At 37.5% G+C, this 23,803-nt stretch overlaps 1 protein-coding gene across 6 annotated transcripts in view; it reads left to right on the top strand.

The window, feature by feature from the left end:
* FAM168A (family with sequence similarity 168 member A) overlaps positions 1 to 23,803 on the top strand; it is a 154,571-nt gene that overhangs the window by 75,085 nt on the left and 55,683 nt on the right. The window contains exon 2 of one of the 6 annotated variants that reach the window (XM_074372602.1): positions 6,150 to 6,271. The exons of the other annotated variants lie outside the window; for them this stretch is intronic. The gene's annotated coding sequence lies outside the window, so the exon portion shown is untranslated. The remainder of the gene's footprint in view (positions 1 to 6,149; positions 6,272 to 23,803) is intronic. 6 annotated transcript variants of the gene reach the window in all.

Below are 23,803 nucleotides of genomic sequence, written 5' to 3'. Positions count from 1 at the left end.
AGAGGCAAGAATATACAGTGGAGAAAAGAGTCTCTTCAATAAGTGGTACTGGACAGCTACATGTAAAAGAGTGAAATTAGAAAATTCTCTAACACCATATACAAAAATAAACTCAAAATGTATTAATGATCTCAATGTAAGACCAATAATATAAAACTCTTAGAGGAAAACATAGATAGAGCACTCTTTGACGTAAATTGCAGCAATATTTTTTTGGATCCAGCTCCTAAAGAACACGAAATAAAAGCAAAAATAATAAAATGGTATTTAATTAAACTTAAAAGCCTTCCCACAGCCAAGGAAACCATTGACAAAATGAAAAGACAACCTACAGAATGAGAGGAAATATTTGCAAATGATATGACAAATAAGGGATTAATATCTAGCATATATAAATAGTTCATACAACTCAATATCAAAAAAAAATAAACACCCTGATTTAAAAAATGAGCACAAGACCTGTTCAGACATTTTCCCAAAGAAAACGTATAGATAGCTAACAAATACATAAAAAGATGCTCAACAGATCAACTGAAATGCTGATCAGGCTGATCAACAGAAATGTAAACCAAAACCACAATAAGATAATCACACCTGTCAGAATGGCTATCATCAAAAAGACCACAAATAACAAATGTTGGCAAGGATGTGGAGCAAAGGGAACCCTTGTCCACTGTTGGTGGAAATGTAAATTGGTGCAGCCACCATAGAAAACAGTATGGAGGTTTCTCAGAAAACTAGAAATAGAACTGCCATATGACCCATCATTTCTACTCCTGGGTATATATCCAAAACAAAACAAAACAAAAAAAACCAACCCGCTAACTTGAAAAGATACATGCACCCCAATGTTCGTAGCCACATTATTTATAGTAGTCAAGAGATGCAAACAACCTAAGTGTCCATCAGCTGATGAATGGAAGAAGATGTGGGGTGTGTGTGTTGTGTACGCACAATTGAATACTACTCAGCCATAAAAAGAACAAACTTCTGACATTTGCAGTAACATGGATAGATTTGGAGGGCATTATGCTACGTAAAATAAGTCAGACAGAGAAAGACAAATGCTGTATTTTGTCACATATATGTGGAATCTAAAATAATACAACAAAATGGTGAATGTAAACCAAGAAGAAGCAACTCACAATTATAGAGAACAAACTAGAGATTACCAGTAGGGAAGGTGTGGGAGGGACCAAACTATTAGGTGTAAGATTAGGCTATAGGGATGTATTGTACAATACAGGGAATATAACCAATATTCTGTAATAACTTAAAAAAAAAAAAAAAGGAGTTGGTATCCCTGAACCAAGACCAAGATTTTGCAGTATAAAAGATACTTCTGAAATGTTTCCCCCTGATCTCCTTGAGGGACAGATATTTATTTCTGCATTTAGGAGTGTACTTTCAGAGAACTAATGGGCAAGCACAGTCTATCATGATATGTGTGACTTCCCTCATCATCTCCCAAATAAACACTGTTCTTTAACCATTGATATATAGCATCTATTTCTGTTGGGTTTAGAAGGCTATGCATTAGAGTAGTAAAAAGAGAAGTAGCCTTTAACATTCAGATGACTTGGGTTCTAGGCTAGCTGAATGAAGAGTGAGGGTGTACAGATTGGGATGGGGAGATTGTTTACTATTCATATGCTTTTTAAAAAAAATGTATGTGGACTCCCTGATCTTGAGAGAGCCTTACGCTGAAATTTCTGTGACCACATGCTCTAGCCTCTTCTGAGCTCCTATAGCAATCTATAGTTTTAAAAAAAATTATCAGTATACTTGTAATTATTTATTCCATATCTGTCTTCCCCACTAGACAGTAAACTCCTTTTCTGTCTTATTCATTGCCAGGCATATAGAAAGCAATAAATATTTTTGAGTGAAATGAATGAAGGGTTTCCTACCATGCATTCTGTAAAAGTACAAGAGGTCCAGTAGACATTTACCATGAGGCACTGACTTAGAGGTGAATTGCCCATGATCTCTGCCCTGGAGGCACTAAAAATCTATTAGAGGAGATGATCATGGGGAAAAAAAGATGTAGTATAAATTTGTATGAAGTTCTGCAGAAGCCTAGAGAAAGGGATGAGCGATCTACATTTAAAAGTAAAACTTACAGGGGACAATATAGCTTAGTGGTAGAGCATGTGCTTAGCATGCATGAGGTCCTGGGTTCAATTCCCAGTACCTCTGTAATTAAACAAACAAACAAACAAAAAAACCTAATTACCTACTCTCCCCAAAAAAATGATCAAGAAAAAAATAAGTTAAAATTTTTTTCTTTAAAAAAAGGTGAAACGTAATTTGGTTTCGAGTTTGAGGTATATTGGAAACATAATTGCATTCAATTCCAGCAGTAATTTAAAATTTGAAAATTACTTAAATTTATTCTATCATGGTATGGGAATGGGGAATTAATCCCAGGGATATTCATTTTGAGATAAGTGTTACTATCAGTTTGTCAGGTACTTTCTCAACCATCTAAACATTTATCTATTATTTAATTTTTTCAACATTCCAGTAAGACAAGTAGTACTGTTTCCTATTTCATAGATGAGGAGTAACTTTGAGGTAACACAGCTGGTAAAGGACAGAGCTAGAACACATTTAGGTCTTTTGGCAACAAGTTCAGAGCTCCTTGTATTATAGGTTCATTTTATAGAGCTTTGTGATGTTCCCTCAAAGGACCAGAGTTCCTAATGCTTTTGAGGAGTTTTCTAAGATATAAATTCTTAGAACTCAGGCATAATGCCATCTTTCATGAATACCTATCCTGTGAGAAGTGATTTCTTCAGTTTCATTCTTCATTTATTAATATTCTTAAGACATTTTTACTTTTTTCCTTAATTTGTAGCTATGTGTGCCCAGTTTTTATCATTTCTCCTACTTATAAACCTCTTTAGGGCAAGACAGTTCTGGAAATTTTTGTATTAATCAGCATATGTTCACTGAGCCCTTGTATTCATGAGCTTTTATAATTTATGTATCATAAATGATTATAGTTTTTCATACTTTGACTAGAATTCTTTTATCAATTAAATAGATTGAGAATGGCACCTTTTCTTATCCTTCTTTTATTAATTAGATAGTTGTTTTCTTTGGTTTCAAAAAACTAACGAAACTATTGACGTATTATCCCTTCCTGGAGTAAATGTCTTAGAAAAGGCACTGTAATTGACTAGAGGGAGCTCTTTTGAGGCAGTGAATTATGGTACCTCTCCTTCACATGTGGAAGTAGTCGTGAGGGAGCTGCTGACAGGTAAGTATCTTTTCATTATGTTACTTTAAAAGGACACTTGTCTCTTCCTACTGATCCTTAAGTAGGTATAGATGAAGCTTTTGGGACTTAGATTAATCTTTCTTTGGTAAGAACCTTAACCTTTCTGGATTCTTGTAAAGATCACTATGTAAGAGGTCATTTGGACATATAAGGTGCTGTGCAGACAAGAGTAGTTTTTTTTTCCCCCTAGAGAAACAAATAACTGCTCTTTCTGAACTAGTTAAAACACAGTTCTTCCCCTAAACAGTATGCCTTTTCTTGCTTTTGACAGCATAGACTCCTGTTAGAATTTCTTAGTTAACCATCAGATTCAGTCTCACATTTTTTCCCCAAAAACAGTTGAATTGTGCCAGATATTTTCATATATTTCATTTAGTTTTTGTAAGAACTCTTGAGAGGATGGTGTTACTACCTCCATTTTAAAGTTGAGTACATCAAGGGGCAGTGTGTTCAAATAATTTAGCTAAAATAGTAAGTGGCAGAGTACAGATTTGAATTCACATGTTCTGGGTTCGTTTCTTATTAATACTTATATTATTCAGGATCTGCAGAATTATGCTGTTAAGTCAAATTGGCCACAAGATTTCAGTGGCTTAATACGACAAAGATTTGTCAAATTCTTGCTGCTATGAATTGTACTGTAGGCCAGGTGACTCTGAAGGGCAGTTGTCCTACGGAAGCGATAACTAGTGTATTTATGCTGCTTTTTCTTATGATACCACCATTTCAATGTAAGACTTCTAGGCTGTCTTTGCAGAATAGAGGTGGTGGGTAGGGAGGGAGTTTGCACCAGAGCTGGAGGCTTGCACACAAGTTTTTTAATACTTTGACTTGAAAGTAGACATGTCACCTTTGTTCACAGATTATTAACACTACCTAACTATAAGAGGTCTGGAAACTGTGGGAGTCTGCCAGACTACTTCACACAGATGTTTCCCAAGGGAGATTATTTTTACATAGTAAATGTTTCCTTCTAACTTGCATTAAGGATAGTTTAACATGTCTGAGCCACGGTTTTATACTGTCAGTGCCTTGAAGTCAGGAGTTAATAAATGAGCTAATTTTTCAGTTTAATTCAATTAATTATTATTAAACTCCTGCAATTCCGGCCTTATTTTCTTTCCAATTTCTAAGGCCTATATCTATTTTTCTTGCTTTCTTGCTTGCTTGCTTGCTTGCTTTCTATCTATCTATTTATCTATCGATCTATATTATAGGTAAGTAATAATAACTAGATAGTACTAGATTTTTAAGTTCCTTGAGGATGCTATAGAATAATGGTTAAAAGCACTGATTTTTTTTTAATTGATGTACACTAAATTACAATGTGTCAACTTCTGGTGTACAGCATAGTGTCCTAGTCATGCATATACATACATATATTCATTTTCATAGTTTTTCCATTACAAAGCACTGATTTTGAAATGAGAATTCTGAGTCTGTCACTTCCTAACTCTCTGACCTGCAAGTTTTTTTTTCTAATAGTTTTGTTAAGATATAATTAATATACCACAAAATCCACTCTTTTAAAAAGCGTACAATTTATAGTTTTTAGTATATTCATGAACTTGTGCAATCACTACTTCCATCTAATTTGAAACATTTTATTGTACAGAAAGAAACTTTGTACCTTTTGGCAACCACTTCTCATTCTCCCCTTTCCTCAGTCCCTGGCAAACACTAAATTTTCTTTCTCTGTGGATTTGCCTGTTCTGGACTTGGGTGAGTTATTTTATCTTTCTGTGCCTCAATTTTCGTATCAACAAGGTGCGGGCAATAATAATTACCTCATCGGCTTATTATAAGTGTGACATCGGAGCAGAAAGAGTTAAAGGACTTAGAATTGTATCTGACGCATAGTAAATGCCATGTGTTTGTTGCTGTTGTGTTGTATTATTTTGTTCAGCATTATCATGATCATTATCTTGTTCCCTTTACACCACCTAGCATAGGACTGGACACATGGTAGGCACATTCATCTAGTTTCTTAAGGCCTCTACTATGTGCCAGGCAGTGTTTTAGGGGATCTCAAATATAGGTTAAAAATCCCTGCTCTCAAGCTCTTGACAGTTTCATGGCAGAGAAAGATATAGAGTATATACATATACTCTAACAAAGGCTAACCCTGTGAGGTGGAAATTCTTAGTCACATTATTATAGATGAGGAAACTAAGGCTCAGCAATGTTAAATAACTTACCAAGGGTCATGTAGATAATAAGTAGTTGAGCTGGGATATGAACCTGAATCTGACTGATTGCAAAACCTGTTGTTGATATTTCAGTTGCTTACAAAAAGAATTTCTTCTTTTTCTCTGGAATTTGTAAGCCCTACAAGGCAAAAACTGTTTTTAGCTAAAAGATCTTGAGATTCAACACATATTCTTAAAAATTCAAGTACTGGAGTCCTGCTATTCTATTTGTCCCTTTACCTGCTCTGGCAAGGGAAAAAAAATCTGTAGACTGAGAAGACCCAGTATGTGACCTCAGCTCTGGACAGGATGGGCTGTGTCCCATTTGGCATTGTCCGTTGTCTCCCGCCAGGCTCCTGACTGATCCCTCTCCTTCTCCGGTCAACGAGGCTCCTTTGTGAGGGCAGGGACCTTGGAAACTCAATGAAATGTTTGTATAACACTTCCTCTGAATGAGAAGTATTCCTGTGATTAGCCATGACCTTCTAGCAGCAGATGCATTCATCACTTGGCTTCAGCTTTCCCATTCTCCTTTTGAGGTTCCTTTGGATCTGCCAGTCACAGAGCAGCTTCCATTGAATCCAGCAGCTTGTTTCTGGTTACATTAGGCATTATCTGTATCACCCTTTTGGCTCACCTCATGAATGGACTAATACTATGGTTATTTTCCACAGAATATCAAAGCTGACAGGGCACTTAAAAGTCCCTGACTAGCCCCTGCTCATTTTACAGAGGAAGGAAACTGAGACCTACAAAAGGAAAGATATTTATCCAGATCCCACAAATTCTGTGACAGGTAAGACCAGGATCCTGATGTCTTGACTCTAGTCAGTTTTCCCCCTGCCAGGCTCTGCTACCTCCTTTTCCCCCACTCACATAACATCATAAGCTGTTAGAGGGCAGAGATCATGCCTTTTACGTACCTTTATATCCTTCAGAGAGCCTAAGTTATTAAGTATGCTTAGTAACCACTCAGTTTTGGTATCTAATTTTACGGATGGTGGATGTGTTTCCTGGTCAATAGAGCTAGGTAGTTTTGGATGGGGATTGACTAGTCTTGACTAGGAATTGATGGAGCTGGGGTTCCAACTCAGATATTCTGAGTCCAAGTTGTCCAGTTTACTTTCTATTAAACTATAACTGGATTGGCATGATTTCGACAGGGGAAAAACTGTCCAGACAGTGCCAAGCTCCAGAGGTGCTGAGTGTTGGCTGCATTTGGAGAGAAGCAATTACACTGATGTGTCCAGAGCACAGGTTGAATTAAGTGAGGAAGATGGGGGGAAGATAGTGAGAAATACTGGGAGAAAAGGTGAAAAAGGTTCGGAGCCAACAAAAAGGAGAGATCCCTTTAATGTGGGCTTTTTAAAGAAAGCCTCGTGGTGGTGGGAGCCTAGAACTGGGCCTGATAGATGGTTTGGATTTGAATTTACAGAGATAGCACAAGGTTTGAGAGCACACATTTCTCTTCCTCTGTAAATAAAATTGAAAAGCCAAGCTCTGGTCTAATTTGCCTAGAGCATTAGTGAAGGAGTGAGGGTTGCTGGAGAGTAAAGGTTGGGGCTAGGTTTTAAAGAGCCTAGAATGTTAGACCTGAGGATTTAACTTTTATTTCCATCCATACCACTCTATTTGTATGCTCCTTTCTTCAGAGATAAGTTGTGGGAACACTGGATGGCAGCTGGGTAATGAACTTTCTGCCTTTACAATTCAGAGTTTATTTAGACATTTCACTTTGGTGAACTTAGCATATACAGCTCTGGATATTTTTGAGCAGCCGCAAAAGTTCATGACATGTCATAATTTCCCACTTTCCTGAAGTGAGCATTTGAAAAGTATTTGATGAGGCAGTGGTGAATGAGAGTAATTTACTTAACTAAGGAATGTCCCCCACTTACAGTTAAAGGCATTCGTAAATTTGAAGATTCTTAAGCTGTCTCTGGGGATTTGTTCCCAAATGATAAGGTTTTTAGTATATTCCCTTCCTACATACTTTATACTGAAGTCCACAATCAGCCTAGTCCTGGGTTTTGATTTTAACTATTCCTTGACTTGTCTATGTGATCACCACTAAGCCTCTTTTCCTTGTATCCATAATAACAATGTTACTGGATTGGATAATGTGTGAAGGCTCTCCTGGTTCTGATATTTTAGGACTCTGTATGAGGGATACAGATCAGCCTTTTCTTTGACATTCTTCATGTACACAGATCATAATGCATTTTTGTAAAACATATTTGTATTATAGTGACTGCACACATATTGGCCTATTCAACACATGTCTGTAAAACAATTCTTACTGGTGATCATCTACACCAACTTTTTGAGTATTTTTCTTGTGCCCTGTCCTTTTTATGTCCTCTGCTGCCTTCATGTTCTGGCTACACCTTCTGTCATCCTGCAGAGCAGGCCAGGCTCAGACACCATTGTGTTCTGGAGGTATCAGAAAAACAAACAACAAAGAAGCACAACCAGCTGCTTCAATTTAAACTGGCTTTCCTGGCAGCTACAGATTATCAGTTCCTGCACAAGCAGCCTGCAGGGCTAGAAGGAGGAGACAAGACAGTTTTGTCCCAACTTGGTGGAAAAACCCCAGGCCTCACCTTTCCTGTCAGTTGCAAGTACATGGCTTGCATTTCCACTCCTGCTTTAGTGCAGTATTAAAGATGTGTGGAAGGAGGCCAGAAATGCAAAAGGGGAGCTAGCTATAGGGAACATTATTTAGAAAAATGTTGTTTAAGGCAACTGTCTTTGGACATGTTTTTTCCTCAATTTTATTAATTTGCTGCATAGCTTTGAATATGAGTAATAGTAATAAGCATTCCAAACATCTCATAGCATTTTAAACTTCGGAACCTTTTTTCTCCTTATGTAACATGTCTTCATAAATAACCTGGAGATGATGCCTACTATGAACTGTTACTTTTTATTGAGTATTTACTATGTGCCTGACTCTGTGCTTAGTGCCTTACATGTATCATTTCACTTAACTTTTATATCAGCTGTAAAAGTGGTATTATCACCATTTGAAACAGATGAAGACACCAGGACCCAAAGAGGTTGAGTAAGGTGTCCAAATTCATACAGTTAATACATGATGGAGTTATGATTTGATTCCAGCCTATAGTGCCTGGTTCCACAGTTGCTGCTTCTGTTAACTTCTGGGTTTGTTTTTTGGGTTTTTTTTTTTTAAGATTTTTTTATTGAGTTATAGTCATTTTACAATGTTGTGTCAAATTCCAGTGTAGAGCACAATTTTTCAGTTACGCATGAACATGCATATATTCATTGTCACATTTTTTTTCACTGTGAGCTACCACAAGATCTTGTATATATTTCCCTGTGCTATACAGTATAATATTGTTTATCTATTATGCATATGCTTGTTAGTATCTACAAATTTTGAAATCCCAGTCTGTCCCTTCCCACCCCCTGCCCCCTTGGCAACCACAAGTTTGTATTCTATGTCTATGAGTCTGTTTCTGTTTTTTTTTTTTTTTAACTAATTAATTAATTAATTTTTAGATTCCACATATGAGCGATCTCACATAGTATTTTTCTTTCTCTTTCTGGCTTACTTCACTTAGAATGACATTCTCCAGGAACATCCATGTTGCTGCAAATGGCGTTATGTTGTCATTTTTATGGCTGAATAGTATTCCATTGTATAAATATACCACATCTTCTTTATCCAGTCATCTGTTGATGGACATTTAGGCTGTTTCCATGTCTTGGCTATTGTAAACAGTGCTGCTATGAACGTTGGGGTGCAGCTGTCTTTTTGACAGGGTTCCTTCTGGATATATGCCCAGGAGTGGGATTCCTGGGTCATATGGTAAATCTATTCCTAGTCTTCTGAGGAATCTCCATACTGTTTTCCACAGTGGCTGCACCAAACTGCATTCCCACCAGCAGTGTAGGAGGGTTCCCTTTTCTCCACAGCCTCACCAGCATTTGTTTCTGGGTTTTATAGAGTCTCTGCAGTATGATGTTGTACCTTCTTTACAGATGAGCAAGCTTACTAGAAAGGTTACAACTTGCTAGTAAGCACATGGTACATATATAGCAGATATGGGGCCTGAATTTTGATCATTTGGTTTAGAATCTATGTCCCTGGTTTTTATTCATTTTTAACTGTCTTATTTTTATATCTTAAGGTGAACCACTTACAGTCTTTTGGATTACTCTTGTTATGGATTATAAATAATTATAAAAAGGTCTTACAGGGGATGCAAAGAAAAAAAGGATATTTTCAAGGTACTAATAGTTGGTTGTAAGCAAAATACATGTACAGAATTAGAGGTGTTCCCACTGTATATTAAGTGGGGGAAAAACCTTAACTTAGTAGTTTAGGCTGTGAGTAATATAAAGAAGGAAAATAAAACTGAGCTATGACATAATAGGGAGAGGGTTTTTTTCCTGGGGGGAGGGGTGATTTAAGTATAGTATGTAATAATAAAAGATTCACAACTCTCTTAAGTGTGATTGGGGAAAAGAATTTTTTTGGAACCAGGTTTTGTTTTTAATAGGAATACAACACTGAAATGTTTATACGTGTGAATAGGAAAAGCAATCTATGTGAAACTTTTATGAATTTATCATTTAGTATATTTGTGTTTTCAGTGCCTAGTTTACATAAATGTTTATTGAATGAATGAATTTTGGGTCTGAGTGTGAAGGTGCAGGGATCCTGTGTCCTTATTATACAATGTTCTTGGGCTAAAGGTGGAACCTTTGAAGAATATCTCTGCTAGCTTCTACTTCTGGTGAGAGAACTAGGATCCAGGGAGTAGAAGTGACTTTTCTGATGAGTTGTAGAGGAGGGCTAGAATCCAGAGCTCCTGGCAGCACTAATGATTTTCTGGAAAAAGCTGCTAGTATTTTCACAGAGATTTCATGAACAGGTAAAAATGTGCAGAGAAAATATTGTTGAAAGTATTTTGATTCACTGACTTCTTTGTAGATAAAGAATTACATCTTCTATAGATCTTGTGTACCAAGTTTAGATTAGAAAGGTTCAGTAGGTTGAACCTAACTTTTGATCATAGTTCTCCCACAGTGCACATCTAGCAGAGCTTTTCCCCTGAAAGGCCTTGTTGGAAGCAGTGGCCTTTATTTCTGATGTATAATTTACCCCTCCTTCCTGGTGTTTGAGGCTTGTTGGTCTTGATAAATTCCTGTTTTCTATGCATAGCGTGCAGTTAACATGGGGGTCCTGGTGTGGAGCTTCTTATTAGGAAGCAGTGGGTGAGAGTGCATACGAGAGTGGGAAATTAAAACGCAGCCTGTGCCTATAATTCCTTTCGTTAATCCATTAAACCCAGAAATCTTGTCTAATCATAATGAATCTGTAAATCTCAGTGCCACAAGGGGAAAATGATATGAAAAGGATTCATTGGTCTTGTTTCACTGCAGGAAGGAATGGAGGTCAAACAGGGTCCTGTTGTGGAAAAGAAATTGGAGTCAGTAGTCCCAGATTTGACTTGAGGCTCAGTCATTTATAAGCCATGTGACCTTGAACAGGTTCCTTAGTCTGAACCTCAGTTCTCCCATCTATAAAAGGGTATTAGTAATACCAAATGCCTCATGGGGAATTAAATTCTTTCCCAGATACTGCCTCATTAGAACATAAGCTTTTTGAGGACAGGAATGTTTGTCTTTTTGTTCACTGCTATTTCCGTAGTACCTAGAGTAGTACTTGGCACACAGTAAGCAATGAATATTTGTTGAATGAATCAATCTGATTTAGTAGTTTTGGTGTGAGACCTAAAACTCGCACGTGCACGTGTGTGTGTGTTTGGAGGTTAAAAAAAAAAACAGATGAACTTTACCCTCTTAACCGTTTTTAAGTGGTCAGTGCAGTAGTGTTAACTAGTAGTATATGCACCTTGTTGTGCCCCAGATCTCCAGTGCATTCCTCTTGAAATTATACCCATTAAACAACAACTCCCCATCCCTCAACAGCCCCTGACAACCACTATTCTGTTTTCTAAGAGTTTGACTACTTTAGATACCTCATGTAAGTGTGATCATGCAGTATTTACTTGTCTTTTTGTGACTGGCTTATTTCACTTAGCATAATGTCCTCAAGATTTATCCATGGTGTAGCATATGGCAGGATTTCCTTCTTTGTTAAGGCTTAATAATAATATTTTGTATATATACATGACATTTTCTGTATCCATTCATCTATCATTGGACATCTAAGTTTCTTCTACCTCTTGGTATAATAATGCTACAGTGAACTTGAGTTTGCAAATATCTTTTCAAAATTCTGTTTTCAGTTCTTTTGGATCTAGGCCTAGAAGTGGGATTGCTGGATCATATACTAATAATATTTTTAATTGTTTGAGGAACCTCCATGCTGTCCTCCATAATGTCTGCATCATTTTACATTCCCACAAATAGTCTGCAAAGTTTCCAGTTTCTCTATATCCTCACCAACACTTATTTTCTGTTTTGTGGTTTGTATATGTTTGTTTGTTTTTACTATGGCTGTCCTCAAAGATGTGAGATGGTATTTGATTTGCATTTCCCTGATGATTAATCTTTTCATGTGCCTTTTATTCATTTGTGTATCTTCTTTGGAGAAATGTCTATTCATGTTCTTTGCCCATTTTTTAATTGAATTCTTTGTAAAACTGTTTTACATAAGAATCCCAGGTGATTCTGATGGAGATTGGTGATGAGTAGGCCAGCAGCTGTAATGGAGAGTGAAGAGGCTTGGGTCACTCAAGCTGCATTATTCAGGACTGGGTTATTCTTGGCATCACATGCTGTCTCTAGTTTGATTTTTTTATGTGTGTGATGTCTCTACCATTAAGCCTCAAATTAGACAGGTGCTTCCCTGGGGAGTCTTCCCTGTGTCCTGAAATTACCCTCTCTTCCATTTTCTGAGCCTTTAGCTTCTAATACAATCTCTTTCCTTTTCATCAAGAGTGTTTTCTCAGTGTTGGTGCTGTTGGACAGGAATCTAATTCTCCTATGCGCCATCTCCTTTTTTGTTTTGTTTTGTTTTTTCTTCCAGTTTTTCTTCAGCTTCATCACAGTGAAGCTTCCTGATCCTGTGCCCAGGCCTGTAGTCCACAGCATCCTGGGGCCTTTGCATCTAGCAAGGGTGGTTCTGCCAGGTTTTTCTGAGCCCTCTGTCCTGAGACAAAGGATTTGGCCTGATACTCAGAGTCTCAGCTGTTTGGAATGCAGCAGCTCCTGATTCAGAGTGTTAGACCTCCCATTGCAAGGGTCCAGTAGGCTTTGAACTAACCCATAAGCAGAGGAGATCTCTTGTGCTTTGGGTAGAAAAGCAGCCTCACTGCCACTCTTCTGGCTGGGAGCCTGGGGGCCTGAGGTCCAGTCCTGGATTGGTTACTGACTTGCACTGTGACTTTAAGCAAGCCACTGGGTCTCTGTGTTCTATGCAAAGTAAAAGGCTTGAATTAAATGATCTTTGAGAGCCTACCAAGCTCTTAACTTCTCTGGTTCATTTCATTTACTTAATGGTTTGCTTGGCTCTGTATTAACCAGTGAGGAACTCCATAGGTTAACAATACAGCCTCTGCTTTCACAGAGCTCATAGCCCAGGAAGGAAGTAATCATAAAAATAACTAGGTCTAACCTGAGGCAGGTCTAAAATGGGATCATCACCAAGTGTGTTTGGAGCAGAAGACAGTGATTAATTTAGCTGGAAGGGTATGTGAAGCTACATGTAGGACGGAGTGTTCGAGTCTTTGGTCCTGTCTTCACCTCTTCTATTGTTCTTTCTTCTCCCCATCCCCGTTATGAGTCCCCAAGCCTATTCTCTTCTTAAACTCTGTCACAGCTTTCATGGTAAATCATGTTCCTCCTTAAAAAACAAGCAAACAAAAACACCTGAAAACTAAAGATACATAAACACAGTCGTAGAAATAAATCCTTTCTTCCCTTTTCCAAATTCCTGCAGTAGTTTTTTAGCTGTATATAGTTAAATTCTTTTAACTATTGTTGTCTTGCCTTTCTTTTATTATTTGGAACTCTGAGTTTAAGCTGCTTCTCTTATTTTGTCTGCTACTAATATTTTAAGCTCTTGAATATTTGGGTCTCATTTGTGCTATTAGACTGTGAGCTCCATAAGGACAAACAGTATACTGTAATCTCTCATCATATGTACCTCTTCCCAGTGATTTATATAACAAATAACCCAGAGTAGTGTGTTATTAAATGTGTGTTTATTTATTTTAGACCAAGTCTCTTGACCATTAGATGAGTGTCATATTTGCATATTTATTCAGGATGTGCTTTTTGTGTTAAGTGATTAGTTTATAACATGTAACAGTCTTTTTGTCAATCATGAATCTTCTTACACTTGCCTTGACCATCTTCTTGGCTATAAGAAATATAGTGAGCATTTTGACATGTTGGAAGGAGCATTGGGCCTGGAGTGTGAGGAATCAGGGTAAAGTCTGGGCAAGTTGCTTCTCTTCTTTGAGGCTTTTCTCATTTGTAAAGTAAATCTCAGCCCTGATTCCCCTATTGAATTGTTAGATGACTATAGGAATACTTTGGAAAGTCAAAAATCAATCTTTTTTATTTCTTTTGCTTTTTTGGCTCTTTTGGTATTTTTAAGTGAACAAACATTCACAAATTACCTATTACGTGCTAAGTCCTGTGTTAGAGGGCTAGAAGGAAGAATCAGATATGGCCTGGCTCTCCGAGGACTTTACATGCTAATTGGGCACACAGACATGAACACAAAGGAATCAAGGGAATGAACACAGAGGAATCAAGAGAGTGAACCAAGGGGAAAATGCTTGAATATGGGACTTACCAGCGTATGGGGTTCAGTTTGGGTACTTGACTTTCCTTGTGAAGATCCCATCTGTGAAATATTTTCTCAGAGTATAGCTGGCGTAAAGCATCTGCATTCCACATATGACATGAAGTTGGAGCAAGGGTCAGTCAGTGTTCAGTCAATTATTTTTATATAACAGTACGATGCAGGAAAAAGAATAGGGAACTTGAGTTTAAATCTCTGGTCTGCACCTAGAGGGTATGCATCCTTGAGTATATTACATAATGTTGCTGAAAGCACAACTTTGTCATGAGTAAAAAGAGAGAATAAATGCCTCAAATTTAGCAAACATTATGGGAATCTACTCTGTGCTAACTGGCTTCTGAAGTTACAGAAATGAATGGACAGTCTCCCAAGAACTCTCAGTGTAGTGGGAAGAATTGTGCCTCACAGAGTGTGAAATAGAAGCCACATAAGAGTAACCCTTGATTGTTAAGTGCTATATAAATATGAAGGATCCACCATGGATGACTTTTCATAGAGCTCCTTCCCACTGGAATGGTATTGCCATAAGTAAAGTCCCATCATATCTCCTTTCTGCTTGTGATCCTCTCTCTAAACTTAGGTCTCCTGGTGGGGGGGATGTGTGTCCCTGAGAGTTCAGGATTATTATGAGGAGTAAATGTAATATTAGTGCAATCAACTGGTATTAGCATCTGACACACAGTTGGCAGTGACTAATGGAAGCTTTCATTATCCGTGATCTGTGTGTCATCTAAGTCACAGAACAAGGGCAGCCCCACAAATTAACTGCCATGTTCTGGGTACTGCTCTAGGCACTAGGGATACAATAGTGAACACAGCAGTTGAAAATCCCCTACCATCATGAAACTTACATCCTTTCGAGGAAGACACATAATTAACTGAATAAAAAGTAATATGGTAGGTAAGTGTGAAAGAGGAAAAATAAAACAAGGGAGAACCATGGGGTAGAGGGTGAAGGTTTAAACTTGTAAATATGAAGCCAAGAAGGACCTCACTTGAGAAAGTAACTTTTGATAAAGACCTGAAGAAAATGGAGAGAATGTACTGGAGGAGCAACATTCCAGGCAGAGGAGACAGCAAGTGTTAAGCTCTGAAGCCAGACCTGGTATGTTTCAAAGAATAGCAGAAGGCCAGGATGCTGATGTGACGTGATTAGAGGGGAGAGTACTAGTAGAGGGCAGAAGATTGTGATGGGAGCAGATCTTTTTGGGTCTTCTAGATCCTAGTAAAGACTTGGCTTTTCCAAAAAGTGAGACGGAAATTCATTGAAGATTTTGATCAGAAGAGTGGCCTGATTTGACTTTTTCGTATGTTTTCATAGAATCATTCTGTTTTGTTGAGAATAGACAGAAGGGGTAAATGCAAAAGCAGAAGACCATTTAGGAGGGAGTTATGTTAATCCTGATGAGAAATGCTGGTAACTTAGACTAAGATGGTGGAATTGGGGGTAATGAGAATTGATTTTAAAGGTAGAACTGAAAAGGATTTGCTGATGGACTAGTTGTGAGTTATTAAAGAGAGAAAAAAGTCAAAACTGACAAACTTTTGACCTGTGCAGTTGAAAGGATGTAGTTGCCATTGACTGAACTGGGAAAAGACTTTAGGAGAAACATATTTCAGGGGAGGAGATGAGTGAATATCAAAATGTGACGGTTTTTAGATCATGAGATTAGATGAGATGACCTTGGGAGAGTGCATGAAGATAGAAAAGAGAAAAGACCCAAGGCTTGAGCCTAGGTCATCACAGAGTTTAGAAGTCGAGGATGAGCTGCCAGATAATGAAGGGAAAACAAATATACAAAACAAACAAACAAACAAACAAAAACCCTCCCCACCAAAACTCAGTGAGTATAGTGTCTGGAAACCAAATGAAGAAAGTGTTTAAAAGAGGGAGAGAGTGATGAGTTGGCTCACATGCTGCTGAATTGTCCAAGAGATGAAAACTGATCACTAGTTTTGCATGCTGGAGGTCTTTGGTGACTTTGATAAGAATAGCTGTGGTGGTATATTGGTAATGAAAATCTGATTGGAGTGGGTTCAAAAGAATAGGAGGAAAGATAAATATATATAGCTCTTTCTAGAAGCTTTGTTGAGAAGAGAAGGAGAGAAATGGATTGGTAGCTGGTGTATTAGATGGAATAAAGAAAGGAGTTTTTATTTGTTTAATTAATAAATTTAGATGAGACAAGTAGCGGTACGTTTATAGGAATAATCCTGCACAAAAGGAAAATCCTAATAATGTGGAAGAAAAAGGGGGCAAGTGACCAGAGTAACACCTTTCATTTGGTGAGGAGATGGACTCTAGTGTGACAGTGGAGGGTTGGACATGGACTCTTACACATAGTATTAGGAGAGAAGTTAGGGTTTATGTGCTCAGATGCAGTTTGGTAGGTAAAAGGGTCAGGGCTTGTGAAAATTCTCTTCTGGGTGATGGATTTTATTTAGACAAATAAGCAAAATCACTAGGTGAGAGTGAGATTAGGAACAGAGAAAGCATGAAATAGTCTAGGAAAGTAAATGGTCTTTGCAAATGCAGAGTGATTGTCAGGTTGCATTTAGAGCCCACATGAAAATAGTGATCATGAATTTAAAACTTAACTTTAGTGAGTATAGTTGTGTATGTTTTCTACGAAGACCTGTGCCAATGTAGGCAGAGAGTAGATGGTGAATTGGATTTAACTGGGGCTGTTGGTTTAATCAAACTAGTGTTAATACAAGTGATAGAGGGCCAAGGGAATGATTTTTAAAAGTTGACTGGGGAATTTAAACCAACCAGGATTAGGAGTGAGGAAAGTGATGGATTGGTAGGTAAGATCAATAGAGTAAATATCCTGATAGGCTGAAAAATTGTTAGAGTTAGGGTACTACAACAAGAAGACTAGAAAAATAACAGATAGTGGTTGGAGAATGAGATCTTTGGAATTTAAATTATAGAAGATTGGCAGTTATTAGAAATGACAGAGTCAAGAGTATAACCGTGGCAGTAAGAGGCTGCAGTAGAGTGGAAATCAATGTCAACAGAGGGGAGACAGTCAGGTAACTGGGAGGGCAATACGTTGTAACCATTATTTATATAGTTACTGAAATTACCAAGAACTGTGGCAAGAATGTTGCTGGAGAGGATAGCAGTTTGCTAGGAGCCACACTCTTTAAGGCATGAAAGGGAGTAACTTGAGGGTCGTAAATGGCTACAAGGAATGGTGATTAAATCTGATGCTGTCCAATTCAGAGCTGGATGTTGCATCCAAGAGGGTCTGGAAAGAACAACGAGGTTCAAGGCCCAGTAGTAGATGGAGAGTGAGGGAAAACCAGCCCCCATTGAGAGGGCTGCAGAGGAAATATTATCAGGAACTGCCAGGTTTCACTTAGAGCAAGAAGATGAAGGGAACATTCACAGAAGGGGTTGAAGATGCATACAGAGATTTTGCTAACCTTGAGATGCAGAGGATACAATGGAAAAGGTCAGGAGATGAGGAGGGGAGAGCTATGAGAGTGAGAAAGTGCAAAGTGTAAAGTCACTTAGGATTAAAGTCTGGAAGATAAGGGATGGCCTGCTTGTCCTGGGGGCAGGAGTGGAGTGGGGTAGGGAAAAAACGATACTCCCTCTGAGAAGGAGGAGGTCTTTTCTAATTGCTTGTAGTACAATTACTCACATTGGTCATCCAATGACGTTTCAAATAAGATAATTTACTGATTAAAGATAATCCTTGTGGATAATATAAGTCAGTTGGATAATATAAGTCAGTTGGATAATATAAATTGGTTTGCAGATGTTAAAAACATGCTACTTTGGAATAGGAAGCATTTATAGTTATATTATAAAACCCGAACAGATGCATACTTGTCTTCCTGCAAGAAAATATGTTTGGTAATATCAAAGCAGATCAGTAGCTTGTTTTAAGCATTAATCTTCATTATTCAGACATTGATACCATATTGTCTTTTTTATCGAGGGTCATTTTGCTTCCTAATGAACATGTTGGAATTCATTTTCAGAGTAGCAGTTTACTCCATCTGAATGATCTGTAGTTGGAAATAGATGTCCCAGATTTCAAATCAATTTGGAAATCTCAGTGGAACTGGAAGGGAAAAAATCCTGCAGTTAGCTTTTGAGTTTATCTTAAACAGCTAAATAAATGGTAGTCAGACTTAAAGTTTGTGATTATCTTTATCTGAAATTGAAAGTCTAGAATGTTTTGAAAACTAGTGTTTTCATGCTCCAACAAGGGTAAACTTTGAAAACACTATGCTAAGTGAAATAGAGAGTAGAATGGTTGCTGGGGGAAGGAGGGAACGGGGAGTTAGTGTTTAATGGGTACCTTGGCATCTTTGAAGCAATATAGTTCCTCCAGCAGAGATCCCCTTTATTAGCGCTCAAAGACAGAACAGTTGAGCTCTACGCTGGTGACTTGCACATAGGGCCTGGTTTGTCTCCAGACTTTCTGCAGAGCATCTGGCTAAATTAAGGAGATTGATAACATCATCTGCAGTTTAATTGATTAAATACTATATAGCCATCTTTTTTTTTTTTCTAGAGGAAATTAGTTTTAAAACATGCATAAGGTAATAGGATCAAAAGTAAATAAAGAGATTCACAGTGAAGGGGGAAATAAGGAAAACAGAATAAATGAAGCCAGGGTAAATTTAGTTCCAGAGTTCTTGCTTATTGCTAAGGTTTGTTTCAACCCTGAGCTTCCTAGTGGCCAGAGCACAGCCTGGTCTAAGGTTCAGAGTATCCATCATTCATTCATTTATTCTTTCAACTGATAGTTTATTCCTATTAAGTGTTTGAATAGTCAGAAGACACACATGTATATCTGGGTATAATATCTGAAGAATATAGAGCTTATATGCTGTTAAACAACAGACACATTAGTGGTTACCATGATAAATTTGATGGTAGGTTCTGTGTCTGGTTTATTTCTGTTTAGCCTATACCTGGTACCATTAATTGGCTTAGACTGAATACTTACTGTGGATTTGCTGAATGAATAAGAAATGATTGCTTTTTAAGGATCTGATATAAAACTTGGACAATGGAATGACTTCGTAACAGTCATTTTGATGTTTAGCAAATAATGAATACCTGTAATATATACCTGGTCCTGTACTAGGCCCCATAAGAGATAAAGCCGTAATATATTCATGTCTTTATCTTAAAGGGTTTTTTAAAACATTTTTTTATTGAGTTATAGTCATTTTACAATGTGTCAAATTCCAGAGTAGAGCACAATTTTTCAGTTATAAATGACCATACGTATATTCATTGTCACATTTTTTTTTGCTGTGAGCTACCACAGATCTTGTATGTATTTCCCTGTGCTATACAATATAATCTTGTTTATCTATTCTATATATGCCTGTCAGTATCTACAAATTTTGAAATCCCAATCTGTCCCTTCCTACCCCCTGCCCCCTTGACAACCACAAGTTTGAATTCTATGTCTATAAGTCTGTATCTGTTTTGTATTTATGTTGTTTTTTTTTTTTTCTAATTCCTCATATGAGCGATTTCATATGGTATTTTTCTTTCTCTTTCTGGCTTGCATCACTTAGAATGACATTCTCCAGGAACATCCATGTTGCTGCAAATGGCGTTATGTTGTTGGTTTTTAAGGCTGAATAGTATCCCATTGTATAAATATACCACATCTTTATCTGGTCATCTATTGATGGACATTTAGGCTGTTTCCATGTCTTGGCTATTGTAAACAGTGCTGCTATGAACGTTGGGGTGCAGCTGTCTTTTTGACAGGGTTCCTTCTGGATATATGCCCAGGAGTGGGATTCCTGGGTCATATGGTTAATCTATTCCTAGTCTTTTGAGGAATCTCCATACTGTTTTCCACAGTGGCTGCACCAAACTGCATTCCCACCAGCAGTGTAGGAGGGTTCTTCAAGGGATATTTTTAAAAAACCAATGATACAAAGTACTGTATGATGATATAAAATGCTTTTTGAGGACAATGAGAGCTCAGGAGAGTCCATCATAGGCCAGACTGTCCAGTTTTTCCATTTGTAAGATGAGGGTAGTAAATAGTACCTACTTGATAAAGTAGATGTGAAAATTAAAGTAGGTAAAATATGTGAAGCTCTAAGAAAAATGCCTCTCATAGTTAAGCATTTCATAAATGTTAGCTAATGTAATATTCAGGGAAGACATTGTGGAGAAGGAGTGCATGGAGTTAGGTTCTCTAGACCCCTGCACTCATCTGTACCATAGCATGTGGGTGTCCTTATTTGATTCTTTACGTGTTTCCTTTGTCCTTATCTGACTCTACACGTTTCTATTCTTTGCTAGCTCCAAGGTCCTTAAGATCATGTACCATAACTTATTCATCTTCATATCCCTAATGCTGGTACTGAGCCTAGTATAAAATAAAGACCCAGGGAAGGTTTATTGACTGAAAGAAGGAAGCAAGCAATCATATTGGGAGCCAAGTAGGCTTGCTTCTTTAGTGGCCAGGTTCTGAAGATATGCTATGTTTTATGAGAGCCCTACTCGGCTCTGAATTACATCTGATGGCATATTCTGCTGTGCTGTTATTCTTCCTCCATGTAGTTCATTCCTTACTGCCTTTATACCCTTGGGGGACTACTTCTAACCTGTAAGCAACTGAACATAATGGTTGTTGAGTAGTTAGTTCATAGCAGTCACTGCCTCTCAGATCAGTATTTCTGGATTCCTAGTTGTTCATTGGACATCTCTGCCTCTGCTTGTTCAAAAATGAATGCTTATCTTTCAGTGCTTACCCAAAAGCCCCATACTTTTCCCTCATCAAGAACTGCATACAGAAAATGTCTAAATCCTGTCAGTTTTGACTCTAAAATATTTCCTATATTCTTTCCTTCTTTTCTATTTTGGCTCTTTCTAGTTCAGACTTTCTGTTTCTCTTCTGGCAATGCACCCTTAATCTTCTTAGGAAATATCATTCTAAAGCACAGAGATTGTCACTTTGTTACTTTAATCCTTCATAGTTCGCTATTCATCTTCATAGTAATTCTTTAAATAAATGGTAGTGTTTTCACTTTATAAATAAGGAGGTAATTGCCCTCCTGTAGCAGATAGCCTCAAGGTGACTAGTACCCCTTTTACTCTTTTGAGGGTTTCTAATTACCTTTCTAAAACCCTAGACCTGGGAAGAGGATAGTCCATAGTCCTGGGTGTCCCTATGGACATTGTAGGTCTAGGCCATTGAAAATCGTGTATGATAAGGATGTTTCCCCAGATGAAATAATGATAAAGCTGCCATTTGTTAAGTGTTTACATGTGCTCTGGCAAAACATATTATCTCATTTAATCCTCTCAACAATCCTGGCGTGTGGTTACCCCTAGTATTTCTACTATACAGAAGAAGAAACTGAAATTAGTTAAGCTATCCAAAGCCTCACAACTGCTGTGACTTAGAAACCTATGTTCTTAACCATTATATAAAATTACTAAGCAGCACTTTGCAGATGTTACTTTCCCAGGAAAGGTGATTACTTGGGTTTTGTTCAGGGCACTGTCCACAACCCTGACTTGCCATGTATTTCTAAAGTAACCTGTTCCCTTCTCTGTGCTTCAGTTATCTCTTCTAAACAAAAATAAATAAAGCTATTGGGTGCCATTACCATAGACCTCTTCCAACTAGCTCACTGCAACTAGGAGCAATGGGTATTATGGCACTTGTACTTTTGAAAAGGAGCCCACTGTTTTTAATACAGTGTCACAAGCCTTATCTAAGAAGATAAAATCTGGTTTATATATTTACATTTCAAATCTAGCCTCTTGTAAGTAACCATTAAAGAGAGACTCTGAGGATTGTTGATTTATAATCTCTCTAGAAATGCCTGATCACTATTTCTTGTAGTTTGGGATGTTATAGCAAGTCTGCCTGAAGCAGCCCATTTTCAGCAAATTATAATTTTGCTTTAGAGTTGTGTGATAATTTAAAGTCATTGTATTGTGTGGTTGTGAAACTATGGCATACAGTCACTTTATTCAGCAAATATTTTCCAAGGACATCTAAGTCCCTGATACTGTGTTCTAGGTGTTAGGAATAAAGCTCAGTGCAAGACAAATTTCTGCTCTCATAGGCTTTACAGTCAAGAGTGTGATATAATTATATTACAGTTGACTCTTGAACAATGTGAATTTGAACTGTGTGGTTCTGCTTACACGTGGATTTTTTTCAATAAGTATGTACTACAGTACTGCACAGTCTACAAGTGGTTGAATCCACAGATGCTGAATTGTGGATACAGAAGACTGACTATAAAAGTTATACTTGAATTTTTGACTTCATGGTTGGTTAGCATCTCTAACCCCTGTGTTGTTCAAGGGTCAACTATATATTGTGGTAAATACTACAGAAGCTTCTCAATGAAAGTAGCATTTAATTGAGACCCGAAAAGAAGAGTAGGAATTATTCAGACTAAGAGATAGGAAAGATGAGGTAGAACTGCCTAATGATTGAGACAGTGGCATTTCAGGCAGAGAGAATAGCATGTGTACAGACTCAGAGGCCAGAGAGTGTGGCATGTTCAGGGGAACTCAGAGAAATCACATTTGCTGGATGCTAAAGTGTAAAGGCAAGGAAATTACAACCATTATTACGTCTGGATTGTTAAACAGGTTGATGTCAAGGAAGGCACACTGGACTTGGGATCTACTCACCTATGTTTTAGTCCCTGGGTTTCCACTAACCATCTATGGAATCTTGAACAAAATCATTTAACTTCTCTGATTCTGTTTCCTTTATCTGCAAAATGGTAACTGTTAACTCTTGCACCATCTGTATAAACTGTAAAGGTGCTACACTATGAAAGCTTTCTTTGACCCTTCTGCTGAGCAAAATGACATCTTTCTCTTTTAAGCACTTTCTTTTAATATAACACTTTTATTATAGTAATTATCTTTTTACAAAACTGTTTCCCCACTAAAAGATGAACTCTTTTAAGGGCAGAGAAATGACACATAGTAAGTCCCAAGTAAGTATATGTGAGGTTTAATGAATAATTGCTTTCTATATTAAGGGAGATTCCTTCTGAAATTTGTTTGCCCTTTTGAGAAAACCCTTGAGAAGAAATTTTGTATTATTTGCAAGTGTTTGGCTTGAAAGACAATTTTGTTGTATTTTTGATTAGGACAAAGGCATTTTCTTGAAGCTGTTTCAATGGGCTGAATGCTCTGGTGGTTAGAATGTGACATTTTGCAGATGAGCATTTCATTTACAGGCAGGCACAAGAGGTAGTGTGGAGATTTTGCATGAAAAGATCTGTTAACTGTGGAAGCCTTTTTGATATTGAGATCCTCTTGGCAGTTTGCTAGAAATCTTCCATTTCATCTTTAAATTGAAATATTTCCTGAGATGAAATGATACATACAGAACTGTAAAATGCAGGAATGTGATGTGCAGACTGATTAAATTTGCAGACAATATAAAGAAGCAAACAGCTACAATAAAAACTGGGCTCCTTGCAGTATCATATTGATAGAATTTAGGGGGAAAACACTGAAACTTGAGTTTTCTT

The sequence above is a fragment of the Camelus bactrianus genome, chromosome 10, assembly GCF_048773025.1.
Source record: "Camelus bactrianus isolate YW-2024 breed Bactrian camel chromosome 10, ASM4877302v1, whole genome shotgun sequence".
Classification (NCBI taxonomy): domain Eukaryota; kingdom Metazoa; phylum Chordata; class Mammalia; order Artiodactyla; family Camelidae; genus Camelus; species Camelus bactrianus.
Note: the sequence above shows the minus strand (reverse complement) of the source record. Positions and strands in the feature narration are given on the sequence as shown.